This window comes from Lagenorhynchus albirostris, chromosome 4 (assembly GCF_949774975.1).
Source record: "Lagenorhynchus albirostris chromosome 4, mLagAlb1.1, whole genome shotgun sequence".
Taxonomy (NCBI): Eukaryota; Metazoa; Chordata; class Mammalia; order Artiodactyla; family Delphinidae; genus Lagenorhynchus; species Lagenorhynchus albirostris.
Genome location: NC_083098.1, coordinates 40887742 through 40905524, shown reverse-complemented (window position 1 = coordinate 40905524; position 17783 = coordinate 40887742). Strand labels below are relative to the sequence as shown.

Below are 17783 nucleotides of genomic sequence, written 5' to 3'. Positions count from 1 at the left end.
GGGTACATGGGAGTTAATTTTACTATTCTAACTTTTTAAATATATTTTAAATTTCTATAGTAAAAAAGCTGTTAATACAGCAACAGGACCCCACAGGTATTCAAACAACATAATTATAAAAGCATAAAAACAAAAACAATATAATAACATAGAAAAGAAGTAAATTCTCAGTCATTTACTCCTTCTACTCCTTTATCCTGGCTAATGGGTGCTGACATGAGAAGCTACATATGTACAAAATAATTCAGGCGACAGAATCAATGGGACCTTACAACCTGCAGTCACCTCAACTCTCACTCTTATCAATCTTACCACCTGTGTTAAAGTTTATCAGGAAAACAGATTCCCTTCACTTCAAACTGTACTCACTGGACCATCTCCTAACTCAAACATTTAAGAGCTTCACAGCAAAAGAAGCTTCTGAAACCTCTGTCCCAAAACTGTTCTAACTCTCAACTTTCCAATACTGTCATTGCTCATATCACTTCTTGCCTGGATATTTGCAAAACAAATTCAAAATCAGCTTTATGATTCGTCTCTACCTGCCTTGAATCTACCACACAAACACTGCCTAAGTAATTTTTTTGCAAACTTCACTTTCATACTTTTATTATATCTCTTGTTGCCTTAGAAACATTTCATGAGTCTCCATTTAATGACAAAATTAAGTTTAAATTTGCTTGCTTTTGAAAATTATCCATGATCTAAACATATCTTTTTATGTTCTCCATTCCCTGCAAAGGATTACTAATTCTAATCAGAGTAGTTGTCTTAGTACTCTGTGTGTATGTACTCTCATACGTATACATATGTGTTCATCATATGTATAATTACCTCTAGTCCTTCACTCTTGTGGCTGACATCCACTCTAATTCTACCCATAAAAAACCCTTAGCTCAGGGATGCCTTCTCTAATCATCCCAACTGTGGTTGAATCCCCTTATATAGGATCTCGTGACATCACATGTCTTTTGTAATTTTATATTTTTGTATATCATTTAATTCATTTCTGTCACATTCCCTTCCACACCTCCGTAGACCTTAGGTTCCACACGTCTACTTTTGCTCTCTTCTATTTCCCCAAAGAATACAGTCCCTAACACAGCAGAGGCACTGCTGAGTGGTGAATGAAGGGACGTCAGGACTTCTCTTTTTCTTTTCTCTTTAGTTTCATACCACCTTGTCTATACCACACAACTTAGCATCTATTTCATTGTTCATTATTGTTTTACATGCATTGAATTTTGTCTGCTCAACCACTGTAAGCTCTTCCATAGTTCCCACAGCCTCAGCACATAGCACACATGGACCTCAATAAATATTGATAGCCACTCAAAAATGGAGAATGGAAGAGTGACTCTTTATGACAGGAAATCTTCATTATTGTTCAGGCTTCCAGTTTCCTGCCTAACTAATGTCAACTACCTTTGTTAATATAGCACTACTACACTACATATGGATGACTACACTACAGACTGCTTACTGCTAACCAAAATCCACATTCTCTTCTGCTTCCTAGGCATATAGCCAGATTATATTTCCTAGGCTCCCTTGTAGTAAGGTAAGCCTACAAGACTGAGCTTTAGTTAGTGAAGTGAACGATGCAACATCCATCTGGTCTGGTCCATAAAAGCCTCCCAACATGTGCTTTTCCATGTGTTTTCCCTTCCAGTTGGCTGGAGTGGAGATAACCTTCAGGGAGACTGAGAACTTCACTCAGTTTATTGTAATTTCTAGCCCATTATAAATATTAGCATTTAAAAAGTAAAACTGTCACATTACTTTTTAAAATGCATTCAATGGAATCAAATCAACATAGTGATTTGATACAAGTATCTATTATATTTTTAAAAATATAAACACAGAACTCTTTAGCAGTCAGAAATTTATATTATTCCTTTTACTCTGTGAACTTGTGTTTGAATTCCATATCCTCTAAAAATTTTATTCTAGTGTAACATTTTTATCCTTGAAATTCTTTTATCATAATTCTCTGAAACAAAAAGATGTATTTATGTAAAGCTCTAAGTGTTAAATAATTTTGTCTTGATTGAGTTCATAATACAATTATTGTATATACTTCAAACAACAAATATATTACAAATTGTGATTATTACAATATAAAAAGACTTTATTGAAATGCATCTTTCAATAAGATGATCAGACTCATTTTAAAAGATTACTTCCTGTATCCATAAATGAATACTTCACATCACTAGACATTTCAGCATCAATTCTATTCCTGTGTTTTTATAAATAGTGAAAAACATTATTTTCACAAATAAGTTTATATGAACAGAAGGATATTTATTGTAATAATATACATTAATACCTGGAAATCCTGAGTTTTATACAAAAATCACATTGTATTCTACCATCAAAAATTATTTTTAATGATCTGTAAACTTACTTATGTCCTCCTTCAATTTATTAGGGAAAAAAAAAGGGAAACTCTGAACTACAAGCAAAAGAATTAATAATCTGCAGTTGTTTGCTTCTCAGTTTCTAGGAAATAGGTAATAAAGGCTTTTTACCAAAACCTATCAAATGACAGGTGCACTGTTTACCCTAATACATTCAGAAATAGGAAAAAAAAATTTTTAATTGTTAACTTCTTGAGGTGATAATGTTCTTTATCTTAACAGGTTTTTTTTGTTGCATAGATATATGCATTTTAGCTGAAAACATCCAAATGTTTAAGATTTGCATATTTCAGTATATGTGAATTTTACCTCAAAAGGAAAAAGAAAACCCTCTAAACAAGTAGTGAATTCTAGTTAATGGTATGCTTGATGGAATATTTGGGGAGACATATACTGAACATGTGCAACTTACTCTGAAATGCATTTTAAAAATAAGATGGATAGGACTTCCCTGGTGGCACAGTGAGTGGTTGAGAATCCGCCTGCCGATGCAGGGGACACGGGTTCGTGCCCTGGTCCAGGAAGATCCCACATGCCGCTGAGCGGCTGGGCCCATGAGCCATGGCCGCTGAGCCTGCACGTCCGGAGCCTGTGCTCCGCAACGGGAGAGGCCACAACAGTGAGAGGCCCGCGTACAGAGGAAAAAAAAAAAAAAGTTGGATAGAGGGATGTATAAATAAATGATGAAGCAACTATAGTAAAATGTTGAATCTAGAATTTAATTATAGAAGCTTTATAGAATTCTACCAAGCTAAAAGACCTAGAAGTAGAAAGAGTTCAATAAGTTATATTGGTCATAGATTTCAGAGAAGTAAGAAACTTTTCTTAAACCATTTGCACATAGCTTATGCTCTGAAATTCCTCCCCTGGGAGTTAAGTACATTCTGCATCCTAAATGGCTATGGGATGATTCAATTACTTACCATAGGCAGGGCAAACAGGAAAAATCTGTTTGCCAAATAAGGCCAAAAAAGAAGAGCACTCCCCTGGGTAGAAGAGAAAAACTGACAAGAAGTATGTATAAGGTGTATTCAAGGATGTCCAGGATAATTTGCATAGACTCTTAAAAGAGTAGTATATTTTGAAGACGTATTCATGTTCATTATAAAGATAGGAAAAAAAAGAACCCATCAACATTACATAAAGTGTGACAGGCCTGACATTTTGAAATATTTACTTACTCTAAGACCAAATTAGTGAGAAAGAAAGGGTTTTGAGGTTTCTAACCCTCAATTCTTTAATCCAATTTTCCAGGACCCAAGCTCTGCAGACTTTTACCATTTTTGAACTTCAGTTATCCAGAAGTTTAACTATTCTGAAGTCTTTCTGATCAGATTTGATATGAATCAACAGCCCAGCTTCACTCCTTGTGCTAAGTTATCTATCTTTCATAGAATATAGTTTCCCCACCTTAGATGTATAAGCTTTAAAAAAAAAAAATAGCCTAGATGGCCATTCTAAAATGAAAGCCAGACTTAAAGATAACCTAGATGTTGCAACCATCAGATAAGGACTTTAATATAACTACGATTAATATGTTAACAGACCTAGTAGGAAACGAAGACAACTGCAATGAACAGAGGGGAAATGCAGCAGAGAAATGGAAACTATAAAAAAGAGCCAAATGGAAATGCTAGAAATAGAATAAACACAATGATCAGAGATGAAGAAGTCCTTCAATGGACCCTTTAGTAGACTCCACGCAATTGAGGAAAGAAACAATTAATTTGAAGATAGGTCAATAGAAATTATCCAAGCTGAAACACAAAGAAAAAGGAGTGGCGGGGGCTGGGGGGGGCAGAACAGAGCATCTAAGAGCTACGGAACTATCTCAGTCTAACATTTTAAACTGGAGTTTTAGAATGAAAAGAGAGAAAAAACAAGGCAGAAGAAGATTTGAAGAGATATGGTCAAAAGTTTTCCAAAAATAAAAGACAATAAATCAAATGTCTGAGAAGCTTTAAAATCAAGACAAATATATATTTTAAAAAGAAAAGAACAACAACAAAACAGACATCTGGACACATAATAGTCAAACGACAGAAATCCAAATATAAAGAGAAAATCTTGACGGCAGCTAGGAAAAGGAAAAAAAAGACATTATATACAGGGAGAAAATAGACAAAAATTACAACATTATTTCTCAGCAGAAATTATGCAATCTAGAAGTCAATGAACTGACATTTTTAAAGTATGGAGAAAACTGACAACCAAAAATCTTTTACCCAGCAGAAATATCTTTCAAAAATAATGGCAAAATAAGACTTCTTCAGGCAAACAAAAGCTGAAAGAATTTCTTATAAGCAGCTTTCATTAAAAGAAACATCAAAGAAAGTTCTTTAGGGAGGAGTTTGATACCAGACAGAGATCGGGGCCTACATAAAGAAAGCATATGTAGGATTCAGTTCAAATGAAAATAAACACAGGATTTGTTTTTCTTAATTTTTAATCATTTTAAAAGGTAATTTTGTGTAAAGCAAAAACAGTAAAATCTATTATGGAGTTTATAACATGTAAAAGTAAAATGTTTAATAATGATAGCTCAAAGGATGGGAGGGAGGAATTGGGAGCACTCGATATAAGGTTCTCACCCTACACGAAGGGATATAAATTTGAAGGTAAACTGTGATAAGTCAAAAATTTATATTTGACTCGAGTGCAACCAAAAAAAAAAATTAAAGTATAATATGCCAATAGTGCAGGTAAAATAGAATCATAAAAAATACTAAATTTGCTCCCCAAAAAAGGCAGAAAAAGAATTAAAGAAAAAGAGGTACCTCCCTGCTGGTCCCACTCCAAATGTAGGGGGCCCAGGTTCCATCCAAGGTCGGGGAACTAGATCTCGCATGCTGCAACTAAAAAGCCCACATATCGCAACTAACAAGTCCTTGTACCGCAACTAAAGATCCCGCATGCTGCAACTAAGACTCAGCACAGCCAAAATAAAAAACTTATAAATTATAAATAAACAAATAAATATTTAAAAAAGAAATAAAGAAAAAAAACAGATGGGAAAAAGAAAAAGTAACTAGTAAGATGGAAGATTTAGAGGATGGGGAAGATGGCGGACTAGTAAGACACGGAGAACACCTTCCTCCCCACAGATACACCAGAAATACATCTACACGTGGAACAACTCCTAGAGAACCCCTACTGAATGCTGGCAGAAGACCTCAGATATCCCAAAAGGCAATAAAGTCCCCAAGTACCTGGGTAGGGCAAAAGAAAAAAGAAAAAACAGAGACAAAAGAATAGGGACTGGACCTGCACCAGTGGGAGGGAGCTGTGAAGGAGTAAAGGTTTCTACACACTAGGAAGCCCCTTCGCAGGCGGAGACTGCAGGTGGCGGAGAGGGGAAGCTTCGGAGCCGCGGAGGAGAGTGCAGCAACAGGGGTGCGGAGGGCAAAGCGGGGAGATTCCTGCACAGAGGATAGGTGCCGACCCGGCACTCGCCAGCCCGGGTGGGCGGGGCTGGGAGCTGAGCCTCGGGACTGGGGCTGGCAGCGTGAACACAGCCTGCAGGGGGTTATTGCACCATGGCTAGCCGGGAGGGAGTCCAGGGAAAAGTCTGAACCTGCCGAAGAGGCAAGAGACTTTTTCTTCCCTCTTTGTTTCCTGGTGCGCAAAGAGAGAGGATTAAGAGCGATGCTTAAAGGAGCTCTAAAGACGGGCGCGAGCCGCGGCTAACAGCGCGGACCCCAGAGACGGGCATGAGACACTAAGGCTGCTGCTGCCGCCACCAAGAAGCCAGTGTGCGAGCACAGGTCACTATGCACACCTCCCTTCCGGGGAGCCTGTGCCGGCCTCAGGCTGGTGCAACTTCACGCCGGCCTCTGCCGCCACAGGCTCGCCCCACGCTCCGTGCCCCTCCCTCCCCTGGGCCTGAGTGAGCCAGAGCTCCCCCGTATCAGCAGCTCCTTTAACCCCGTCCTGTCTGAGCGAAGAACAGACGCCCTCCGGTGACCTACACGCAGAGGCAGGGCGAAATCCAAAGCTGAGCCCCCGGGAGCTGTGAGAACAAAGAAGAGAAAGGGAAATCTCTCCCAGCAGCCTAAGAGGCAGCGGATTAAAGCTCCACAATCAACTTGATGTACCCTGCATCTGTGGAATACATGAATAGACAACGAATCATCCCAAATTGAGGAGGTGGACTCTGAGAGCAAGATTTATTATTTTTTCCCCTTTTCCTCTTTTTGTGAGTGTGTATGTGTATGCTTCTGTGTGACATTTTCTCTGTATAGCTTTGCTTTCACCATTTGTCCTTGGGTTCTATCCGTCCGTTGTTTTTTTTTTTTTTTGCGGTATGCGGGCCTCTCACTGTTGTGGCCTCTCCCATTGCAGAGCACAGGCTCCAGGCACAGGCTCCAGATGCGCAGGCTCAGCGGCCATGGCTCACGGGCCCAGCCGCTCTGCGGCATGTGCGATCTTCCCGGACCAGGGCACGAACCCGTGTCCCCGGCATCGGCAGGTGGACTCTCAACCACTGCGCCATCAGGAAAGCCATATCCGTCCGTTTTTGTTTGCTTGTTTTTTCTTTAAAAAAATTTTTTTCTTAATAATTATTTTTATTTTATTTTATAATCTTCCTTCCTTCTGCCTTCCCTCCCTCCCTCTCTCTCTCTTTTCTTCCTTCCTTCCTTCCTTCCTCTCTCTCGCTTTCTTTCTACTTGTTCTCCCTTTTATTCTGAGCCGTGTGGATGAAAGGCTCTTGGTGCTGCAGCCAGGAGTCAGTGCTGTGCCTCTGAGGTGGGACAGCCAACTTCAGGACACTGGTCCACAAGAGACCTCCCAGCTCCACATAATATCAAATGGCAAAAATCTCCCAGTTATCTCCATCTCAACACCAAGACCCAGCTTCACTCAACGACCAGCAAGCTACAGTGCTGGACACCCTATGCCAAACAAATAGCCAGACAGGAACACAACCCCACCCATTAGCAGAGAGGCTGCCTAAAATCATAAGTCCATAGACACCCCAAAACACATCACCAGACGTGGACCTGCCCACCAGAAAGACAAGATCCAGCCTCATCCACCAGAACACAGGCACTAGTACTCTCCACCAGGAAGCCTACACAACCCACTGAACCAACTTTAGCCACTGGGGACAGACACCAAAAACAACGGGAACTACGAACCTGCAGCCTGCAAAAAGGAGACCCCAAACACAGTAAGATAAGCAAAATGAGAAGATAGAAAAACACACAGCAGATGAAGGAACAAGATAAAAACCCACCAGACCTAACAAATGAAGAGGAAATAGGCAGTCTACCTGAAAAAGAATTCAGAATAATGATAGTAAAGATGATCCAAAATCTTGGAAATATAATAGACAAAATGCAAGAAACATTTAATAAGGACCTAGAAGAAATAAAGATAAAACAAGCAACGATGAACAACACAATAAATGAAATTAAAAATACTCTAGATGGGATCAATAGCAGAATAACTGAGGCAGAAGAATGGATAAGTGACCTGTTAGATAAAATAGTGGAAATAACTACTGCAGAGCAGAATAAAGAAAAAAGAATGAAAAGAATTGAGGACAGTCTCAGAGACCTCTGGGACAACATTAAACGCACCACCATTCGAATTATAGGGGTTCCAGAAGAAGAAGAGAAAAAGAAAGGGACTGAGAAAATATTTGAAGAGATTATAGTTGAAAACTTCCCTAATATGGGAAAGGAAATAGTTAATCAAGTCCAGAAAGCACAGAGAATCCCATACAGGATAAAACCAAGGAGAAACATGCCAAGACACATTAAACTGTCAAAAATTAAATACAAAGAAAACATATTAAAAGCAGCAAGGGAAAAACAACAAATAACACACAAGGGAATCCCCATAAGGTTAACAGCTGATCTTTCAGCAGAAACTCTGCAAGCCAGAAGGGAGTGGCGGAGATATTTAAAGTGATGAAAAACCTACAACCAAGATTACTCTACCCAGCAAGGATCTCACTCAGATTTGATGGAGAAATTAAAACCTTTACAGACAAGCAAAAGCTGAGAGAGTTCAGCACCACCAAACCAGCTTAACAACAAATGCTAAAGGAACTGCTCTAGGCAGAAACACAAGAGGAGGAAAAGACCTACAATAACGAACCCAAAACAATTAAGAAAATGGAAATACAAACATACATATCGATAATTACCTTAAATGTAAATGGATTAAACGCTCCCCCCAAAAGACACAGACTGGCTGAATGGATAAAAACAAGACCCATAAATATGCTGTCTACAAGAGACCCACTTCAGGCCTAGAGACACATACAGACTGAAAGTAAGGGGATGGAAAAAGATATTCCATGCAAATGGAAACCAAAAGAAAGCTGGAGTAGCAATTCTCATATCAGACAAAATAGACTTTAAAATAAAGACTATTAGAAGAGACAAAGAAGGATACTAAATAATGATCAAGGGATCGATCCAAGAAGAAGGTATAACAACTGTAAATATTTATGCACCCAACATAGGAGGACCTCCATACATAAGACAAATACTAACAGCCATAAAAGGGGAAATCGATACTAACACATTGATAGTAGGGACTTCAACACCCCACTTTCACCAATGGACAGATCATCCAAAATGAAAATAAATAAGGAAACACAAGCTTTAAATGATACATTAACCAAATGGACTTAATTGATATTTATAGGACATTCCATCCAAAAACAACAGAATACACATTTTTCTCAAGTGCTCATGGAACATTCTCCAGGATAGATCATATCTTGGGTCAAAAATCAAGCCTTGGTAAATTTAAGAAAATTGAAATTGTATCAAGTATCTTTTCTGACCACAACGCTATGAGACTAGATATCAATTACAGGAAAAGATCTGTAAAAAATACAAACACATGGAGGCTAAACAATACACTACTTAATAATGAAGTGATCACTGAAGAAATCAAAGAGGAAATTAAAAAATACCTAGAAAAAAATGACAGTGGAGATACAACAACCCAAAACCTATGGGATGCAGCAAAAGCAGTTCTAAGAGGGAAGTTTATAGCAGTACAGTCCTACCTTAAGAAACAGGAAACATCTCGAATAAACAAGCTAACCTTGCACTGAAAGCAATTAGAGAAAGAAGAACAAAAAAACCCCAAAGTTAGCAGAAGGAAAGAAATCATAAAGATCAGATCAGAAATAAATGAAAAAGAAATGAAGGAAACGATACCAAAGATCAATAAAACTAAAAGCTGGTTCTTTGAGAAGATAAACAAAATTGATAAACCATTAGCCAGACTCATCAAGAAAAAAAGGGAGAAGACTCAAATCAATAGAATTAGAAATGAAAAAGAAGTAACAACTGACACTGCAGAAATACAAAAGATCATGAGAGATCACTACAAGCAACTCTATGCCAATAAAATGGACAACCTGGAAGAAATGGACAAATTCTTAGAAATGCACAACCTGCCAAGACTGAATCAGGAAGAAATAGAAAATATGAACAGACCAATCACAAGCACTGAAACTGTGATTAAAAATCTTGCAACGAACAAAAGCCCAGGACCAGATGGATTCACAGGCGATTCTATCAAACATTTAGAGAAGAGCTAACACCTATCCTTCTCAAACTCTTCCAAAATATAGCAGAGGGAGGAACACTCCCAAACTCATTCTATGAGGCCACCATCACCCTGATACCAAAACCAGACAAGGATGTCACAAAGAAAGAAAACTACAGGCCAATATCACTGATGAACACAGATGCAAAAATCCTCAACAAAATACTAGCAAACAGAATCCAACAGCACATTAAAAGGATCATACACCATGATCAAGTGGGGTTTATTCCAGGAATGCAAGGATTCTTCAATATACGCAAATCTATCAATGTGATACACCATATTAACAAACTGAAAGAGAAAAACCATATGATCACCTCAATAGATGCAGAGAAAGCTTTCAACAAAATTCAACACCCATTTACGATAAAAACCCTGCAGAAAGTAGGCATAGAGGGAACTTTCCTCAACATAATAAAGGCCATATATGACAAACTCACAGCCAACATCGTCCTCAATGGTGAAAAACTGAAAGCATTTCCACTAAGGTCAGGAACAAGACAAGGTTGCCCACTCTCACCAGTCTTATTCAACACAGTTTTGGAAGCCACAGCAATCAGAGAAGAAAAGGAAAAAAAAGGAATCCTAATTGGAAAAGAAGAAGTAAAGCTGTCACTGTTTGCAGATGACATGATACTATACATAGAGAATCCTAAAGATGCTACCAGAAAACTACTAGAGCTAATCAACTTATTTGGTAAAGTAGCAGGATACAAAATTAATGCACAGAAATCTCTGGCATTCCTATACACTAATGATGAAAAATCTGAAAGTGAAATCAAGAAAACATCCCATTTACCATTGCAACAAAAGGAATAAAATATCTAGGAATAAACCTTCAAAAGACCTGTATGCAGAAAATAATAAGACACTGATGAAACAAATTAAAGATGATACAAATAGATGGGGAGGTACACCATGTTCTTGGATTGGAAGAATCAACATTGTGAAAATGACTCTACTACCCAAAGCAATCTACAGATTCAATGCAATCCCTAACAAACTACCACTGGCGTTTTTCACAGAACTAGAGCAAAAAATTTCACAATTTGTATGGAAACACAAAAGACCCCGAATAGCCAAAGCAATCTTGTGAACGAAAAACGGAGCTGGAGGAATCAGGCTCCCAGACTTCAGACTATACTACAAAGCTACAGTAATCAAGACAGTATGGTACTGGCACAAAAGCAGAAATATATATCAATGGAACAGGATAGAAAGCCCAGAGATAAACCCACGCACATATGGTAACCTTATCTTTGATAAAGGAGGCAGGAATGTACAGTGGAGAAAGGACAGCCTCTTCAATAAGTGGTGCTGGGAAAACTGGACAGGTACATGTAAAAGTATGAGATTAGATCACTCCCTAACACCATACACAAAAATAAGCTCACAATGGATTAAAGACCTAAATGTAAGGCCAGAAACTATCAAACTCTTAGAGGAAAACATAGGCAGAACACTCTATGACATAAATCACAGCAAGATCCTTTTTGACCCACCTCCTAGAGAAATGGAAATAAAAACAAAAATAAACAAATGGGACCTAATGAAACTTCAAAGCTTTTGCACAGCAAAGGAAACCATAAACAAGACCAAAAGACAACCCTCAGAATGGGAGAAAATATTTGCAAATGAAGCAACTGACAAAGGATTAATCTCCAAAATTTATAAGCAGCTCATGCAGCTCAATAACAAAAAAACAAACAACCCAATCCAAAAACGGGCAGAAAACCTAAACAGACATTTCTCCAAAGAAGATATACAAACTGTCAACAAACACATGAAAAAATGCTCAACATCATTAATCATTAGAGAAATGCAAATCAAAACTACAATGAGCTATTATCTCACACCGGTCAGATTGGGCATCATCAAAAAATCTAGAAACAATAAATGCTGGAGAGGGTGTGAAGAAAAGTGAACACTCTTGTACTGCTGGTGGGAATGTGAATTGGTACAGCCACTATGGAGAACAGTATGGAGGTTCCTTAAAAAAGTACAAAGAGAACTACCATATGACCCAGCAATTCCACTACTGGGCATATACCCTGAGAAAACCAAAATTCAAAAAGAGTCACGTACCAAAATGTTCGTTGCAGCTCTATTTACAATAGCCCGGAGATGGAAACAACCTAAGTGTCCATCATCGGATGAATGGATAAAGAAGATGTGGCACATATATACAATGGAATATTACTCAGCCATAAAAAGAAACGAAATTGCGTTATTTGTAGTGAGGTGGATGGACCTCGAGTCTGTCATACACAGTGAAGTAAGTCAGAAAGAGAAAGACAAATACCGTATGCTAACACATATATATGGAATATAAGAAAAAAAAATGTCATGAAGAACCTAGGGGTAAGACAGGAATAAAGACACAGACTTACTAGAGAATGGACTTGAGGATATGGGGCGGGGGAAAAAAAAAAAGCGAGAGAGTGGCATGGACATATATACACTACCAAACGTAAAACAGATAGCTAGTGGGAAGCAGCCACACAGCACAGGGAGATCAGCTCGGTGCTTTGTGACCACCTGGATGTGTCGGATAGGGAGGGAGATGCAAGAGGGAGGGAGATATGGGAACATATGTATAACTGATATATATATATATATACATATACTGTATATCTCCCAAGGGAGGCAGACGCAAGAGGGAAGAGATATGGGAACATATGTATATGTATAACTGATTCACTTTGTTATAAAACAGAAACTAACACACCATTATAAAGCAATTATACTCCAATAAAGATGTAAAAAAAAAGATGGAAGATTTAAAATCAATCATAACAAAACTTTATTAAGTGTAAAAGTCTATAAATATTGATTTTTTTATACTGACCACATATCTAATCATCTTTTTTATACTGACCACATGTATAACCATCAATTAAATTTATATGTTAATTCTAATAGTTCAATAGCAGATTCTTATATTTTACACATATATTATAATGTAATATGTAAATTGTGACAAATTTTTACTTTATTTTGAAGCTCTACGCCATTTATTTCTTTTTCTTGCCTTACTGCATTAACTCAGAGCTGCAGTGGAACTGAACAAGTGTTGAAAGTGGGTATCTTTGTTCAACATTCACCATTACATGAAGTTTGATGTATTCATCCTCATTTTCAAGTTACAAAAGTATTTATTTTTACTGTTTCAAGTAGTTTTAACCAGAATGAAGGCTGGCTATTTTCAGAATTTTTCTGCATGTATTGAGATTGTCATGTAATTATTTTTTCTTATTAATGTTGTGAATTAAATGGATAGATTTTTTTTAATGTCAAACCATTGTACTTCTGAAATAAAATAAAATATGCCATGAAAAAAAATACTAAAACGCAACAATAAGATTACAGGACAAAAGACACATTAAATGTCCGAAACTAGAAGATAACAGTATTACTAAAGTCTAAAGTAAAAAGAAAGCAAACCTTGCAGAATCATGCTTTCATTAGCTTAATGCTTATTTGCATGTCTAATAAATACTTAAGAAAACTGAGGATTAATTTAGAAAATAAATATAATGGAAGAAATCTGCCCCAAAAGACAACTACAATATCAAGTAAATTGAGAAGACATTAGACGTGCCCGACTTTCCACAAGGAACCTGGTTAACATTAGTTTCAAAGATGGAGAAGAGAGTGAGTATAGTCTGCAAATTGTAATGAGAACAAGCCAGGAAGACACTTATTCCCTAGGCCCCCTTCCAGGCTCGATGGTATACGGGCTGAAGGAGTCATCACTTAAGAGGTCTGCAGGGGAAGCAGTACCATTGGGAAGAGTCAGGTATCCATTAGAGTAAGAAAATAAAAGGAATATTCAGCAAAGAGGTTGAGGACTGGGGGATTATTTTGCTTATGAACTCCAAATAGGGCACAGTGGAAGGACTTTACGAGTTGGGGATGGGTGGTGGGTAACAGGACAGAAGATACTGACACCTTCAAGGAGATTAGATGTGGGAAATGAAAGGTAATCTAGGAGTTTTGATGGCACCCTGTATAAATAGGAACAAATAATGAGAGAAGTCCCAGCAGATTCAAGGCAGATGGTGGTCAGACTGTGAGTGCTGGCAGGGAAGGAAGAATGGGTGCTTGAGGTTTCTTTCCTTTTGACCACTTTTGATTAATGGGAGCAAGGACATCTCCAGAAAATCCTTACTTTAGTCTTTTTCTTAATTGACATTTCTATGACATTTGAAATTGTTGACCGGCATCATTCTTGAAACCATCCTCCCTTCTCATTTTGTTAAGTTTCTCATACTTCCTCTCTTATCATTTCTTCTCTTCCATTGGCTCTTTTCTTCTACTAACTCTTAATATTCTGTGGTTCAGTCCTGCTTTTCTTTTCACTCTGCACAAAACCTCATGCTCCCTGGTTAGGTTCATCTGTACACATAGTTTTAGCTACTGCCTATATTCAGCTTCCTAATGGACATCCTCCTCTAGACAAGCAGTGGGTACTTCCATGACAAACATCTCCAAGAACTAAACAATATCTCTTTGCCTAAACCACCCATTCCTTCTGTATTTCCTCTCTAGTATAAAAGGATAATGGGATGTTTTCTCCGATCTTAAAATTTGGCTCTAGTGAAACCCCCAAAGCTGAGAACTACAAATGATAAACTCCCCTACACTCTAAAAAGAACAAAACATCCATGCCAGAGTTGCTAAAAGACAGCATCTTTATCACCCACCTCCCGCCTATTGAAAATGAAACAAAACAAAACAAGATTAGAAACAGAAGTGAATTCATAAACATAGAGAATGCTAGGGCTTTACAATCTTAGTGAGAACAAAAGCAGGGTTCTCCAAGAAAACCTCTGGGACAGACTGGGTGATAACTATAAGAAGGGAAATTGACATCTGAATCTTTGGCTGGCAACATACTGAGATAAAGAAACTCTTAAAAGCCCAAAAGAACCTGACATATCCCCAGGAGTTTAGGCCATATGTGAACACAGAAACTGGTCCCAGCCTGGAGAATTCTGAAAGCAAGAAGTTGGATGGAGCTTCAAAACGGCAGAGCAAGGACTCAGAGGACAGCAGTTAGATGAGCTACATTTCTACCACTGGGTTCTATAGGTTTCCCATTAGCCAAATACAACAGATGCTGCAGAAGGGCTAAAGCATCTCGGTAGGCCAAAGACATGTGCCTTCTTGAGGAAGGAGACTCAGCAGTAACAGGCTGTAGGTAGACTACAGGAGGGAAGAGATAGTTAGAGGCCTGCCAACGGTAGCTGGAGTGTGCACCATAAAAGGGACCTGGGCAATGTGGGCATACCACGGGGGCCTCCAAAAACCATCCTAAATGCACAACTGTAAAAGGCCACACTTGGACACCTGTCACACAGAGAACACTGGCAGTTGGATTACAACAGTCCCAGTCACATAAAACGTTGTCCTTTCTCTTCTAATTTTCCTTCCAATCAGAAGCCAAAAGCAGAAAGAGGGAAGAAGTAGAAGAGTGAAGAAACAGATAATACTCCTCTACTGCATGGTCCCTGAGTCATGATTAAGTCTGAGTTACATCCATTCAACTAGATGTAAGGTTTGGAGTAGACTTTTCATACCTTTGAATTTAATCATCAAAATAAGGCTTGTTCTTATAGTAAAAACGACGTCTTGTCAAGAGCCAGAGAAGGAAGATTCAACATGACATGGCTAAAGTCAAGGATAAGAGAAAAATAAAGCTAGTTCTTATTTGTATGCCATCAGATATAGCCCACATACCAGCCCACAGTGCCACCACTACTGTGTTCTTCAGGTTAGGAGTCTAGGAGTCATCCCTTAGGTTCTCCCCTCCCTATACCCTGACATCCAGTCATTATGTCTTACACCTCTTTCAACACATCTCTTCTTCCTAACCCCTTAGCTACTAGTCTAGCTCAAATGTGAAGTACTAAAATAATCTAATTTAGTGATTCTCTACCCTGGCCTATACTTTAAAATTTTTAAATATTAAATCTAATACTTAGGCCCCAGCCTAGAGACTGATTTAAGTGGGATCAGGTGGAGGTCAGCCATGAGTTTTTTCGAAAGGTCTCCACGTGCTTCCAAAGTGTAGCCAAGGTTGAGAATAACTAACCTAACTGGTCTCTTCTAGAATCCAGGCTTACCTTCCTCCAAACTATCTTTCATTATGCTACAGAGTCATCTTTTTTGAAATGCAAATCTCATATTATCCTAGAGCAGTTGTTTTTAATCTAGGCTACTCATTAGAATCACTTAGCCTTAAAAAATCCTGATACCAAGCCAAACTCCAGGCCAATTAAAACAGAGTCTTCAGGGATAAGAACCAGGCATTGGTATTTATTAGAGCTCCCCAGGTGATTCCAACGTGCAGACAAGGTTGAGAACCACTGTCCTAGAAGCAATGGGAAGTCACAGAAAGTCTTTAAGAACAATAAAATCCAAACTCCCCTGAGGGTAATGAAACCTTCTATCTAACTTTAGCACCCTTGGCTCTCACACTACCAAAGAAAGGTAGCTCCCTACACTACCCTTTTACAAGGGGCCACGCTTTTACACTTTTGTGTAAAGTATTATCTCAATTTGGAAACCTCCTATGCTCACCCATAGCTAAGGCCTAAACCACCTTTAAGGTTAAGACCTTTCAGGAATAGCACCCTTTGTATAAACCTCCTCTGACAGACACAACAGGGCTCTTCAATCCACCTGTGACCGTTATGATTCTGTAGGGCAATTCTTAATGTTTAACTCTAACTTCCCTACTGAGCTACCTGAAATTTAAAACTTCTTATTCATGCTTTTATCCCCAGTGCCTATCACTATGCAGAGCACATAGTAAGCACTCAAATATCTGTTGAATTCATTCCATTTAAGTAGATAATTATCTGTATTATCATGCAGGTAGAATCCCATTTTAATAAACTGTAACAGACATCGTATTTATACACTAGAGTCAAGTCTCATTAAAACAGAAACCAACAGTTAGACTTTTAAAAAATGTAAGGCAAACGTTTAATGTTTGTTCTACTCATGAATAGTAGCAAATTAAGGAAAAAGGCAGGTACAAAGGGCAGTGTGTTTCCAGAATCGCAAGGGTGGCACCTTACAGAATAATGATGCTTGGCTTTCCACCTGAATATGTCCTTTAAAGCATACTTGTTCCAAAATTTTATGCTGGTATAATGACATCTGTATGTTTTAGGAAAGTGAGCTAAGACTACTTAACTTGACCTAAAATGATAGGTACTTTGCCCCCTTAAAAAGAAAATAAATTAAGACAAGCTTTCAGATGCTCTGAATGAGCTGTGTTAAGCCTAAAAACCCGAATTAATATGATCACCAGCATTTGATGGCAATTTCTAGTACTCTGGATACTCTGTTACCAGCAAAAGCTCAGCTCTCCATAAAATCAAGGACAGCTTAAGCAGAAGGCACCAAATATTTTATTTTTAAAAAAGTTACATTTAACATTTTATATTTATAGAGTCACTATATATGTGACTGACCCAAAGACAATAATTTTACACAAGTATTAACTGAAGAGGAACCAAACACCTACATAATGCACCTCGTTCAGAAGATTTATGTTGTACCCACATTCACAAGGGCCATTAAAATAATCTTAGCATGCAAAATGATAACTGTGTAACTATGCGTTCAGGGTAAGTTTTTTATCTGTCGTACATCCTTGATTACTAAATTAATCCGATATTTACCAAATACCTATTAACTCTTTAGGAATATATTAAAACTGAAGTATCTGAAGTGACTAGTGAGAAAATAAAGTCATTAACCACAATA

The 17783-nt window shown here is 38.1% G+C and overlaps 1 protein-coding gene across 4 annotated transcripts in view; it reads right to left on the bottom strand.

The window, feature by feature from the left end:
* Window positions 1-17783, bottom strand: part of LIN54 (lin-54 DREAM MuvB core complex component) — a 76186-nt gene that overhangs the window by 33005 nt on the left and 25398 nt on the right. The window lies entirely within an intron of this gene.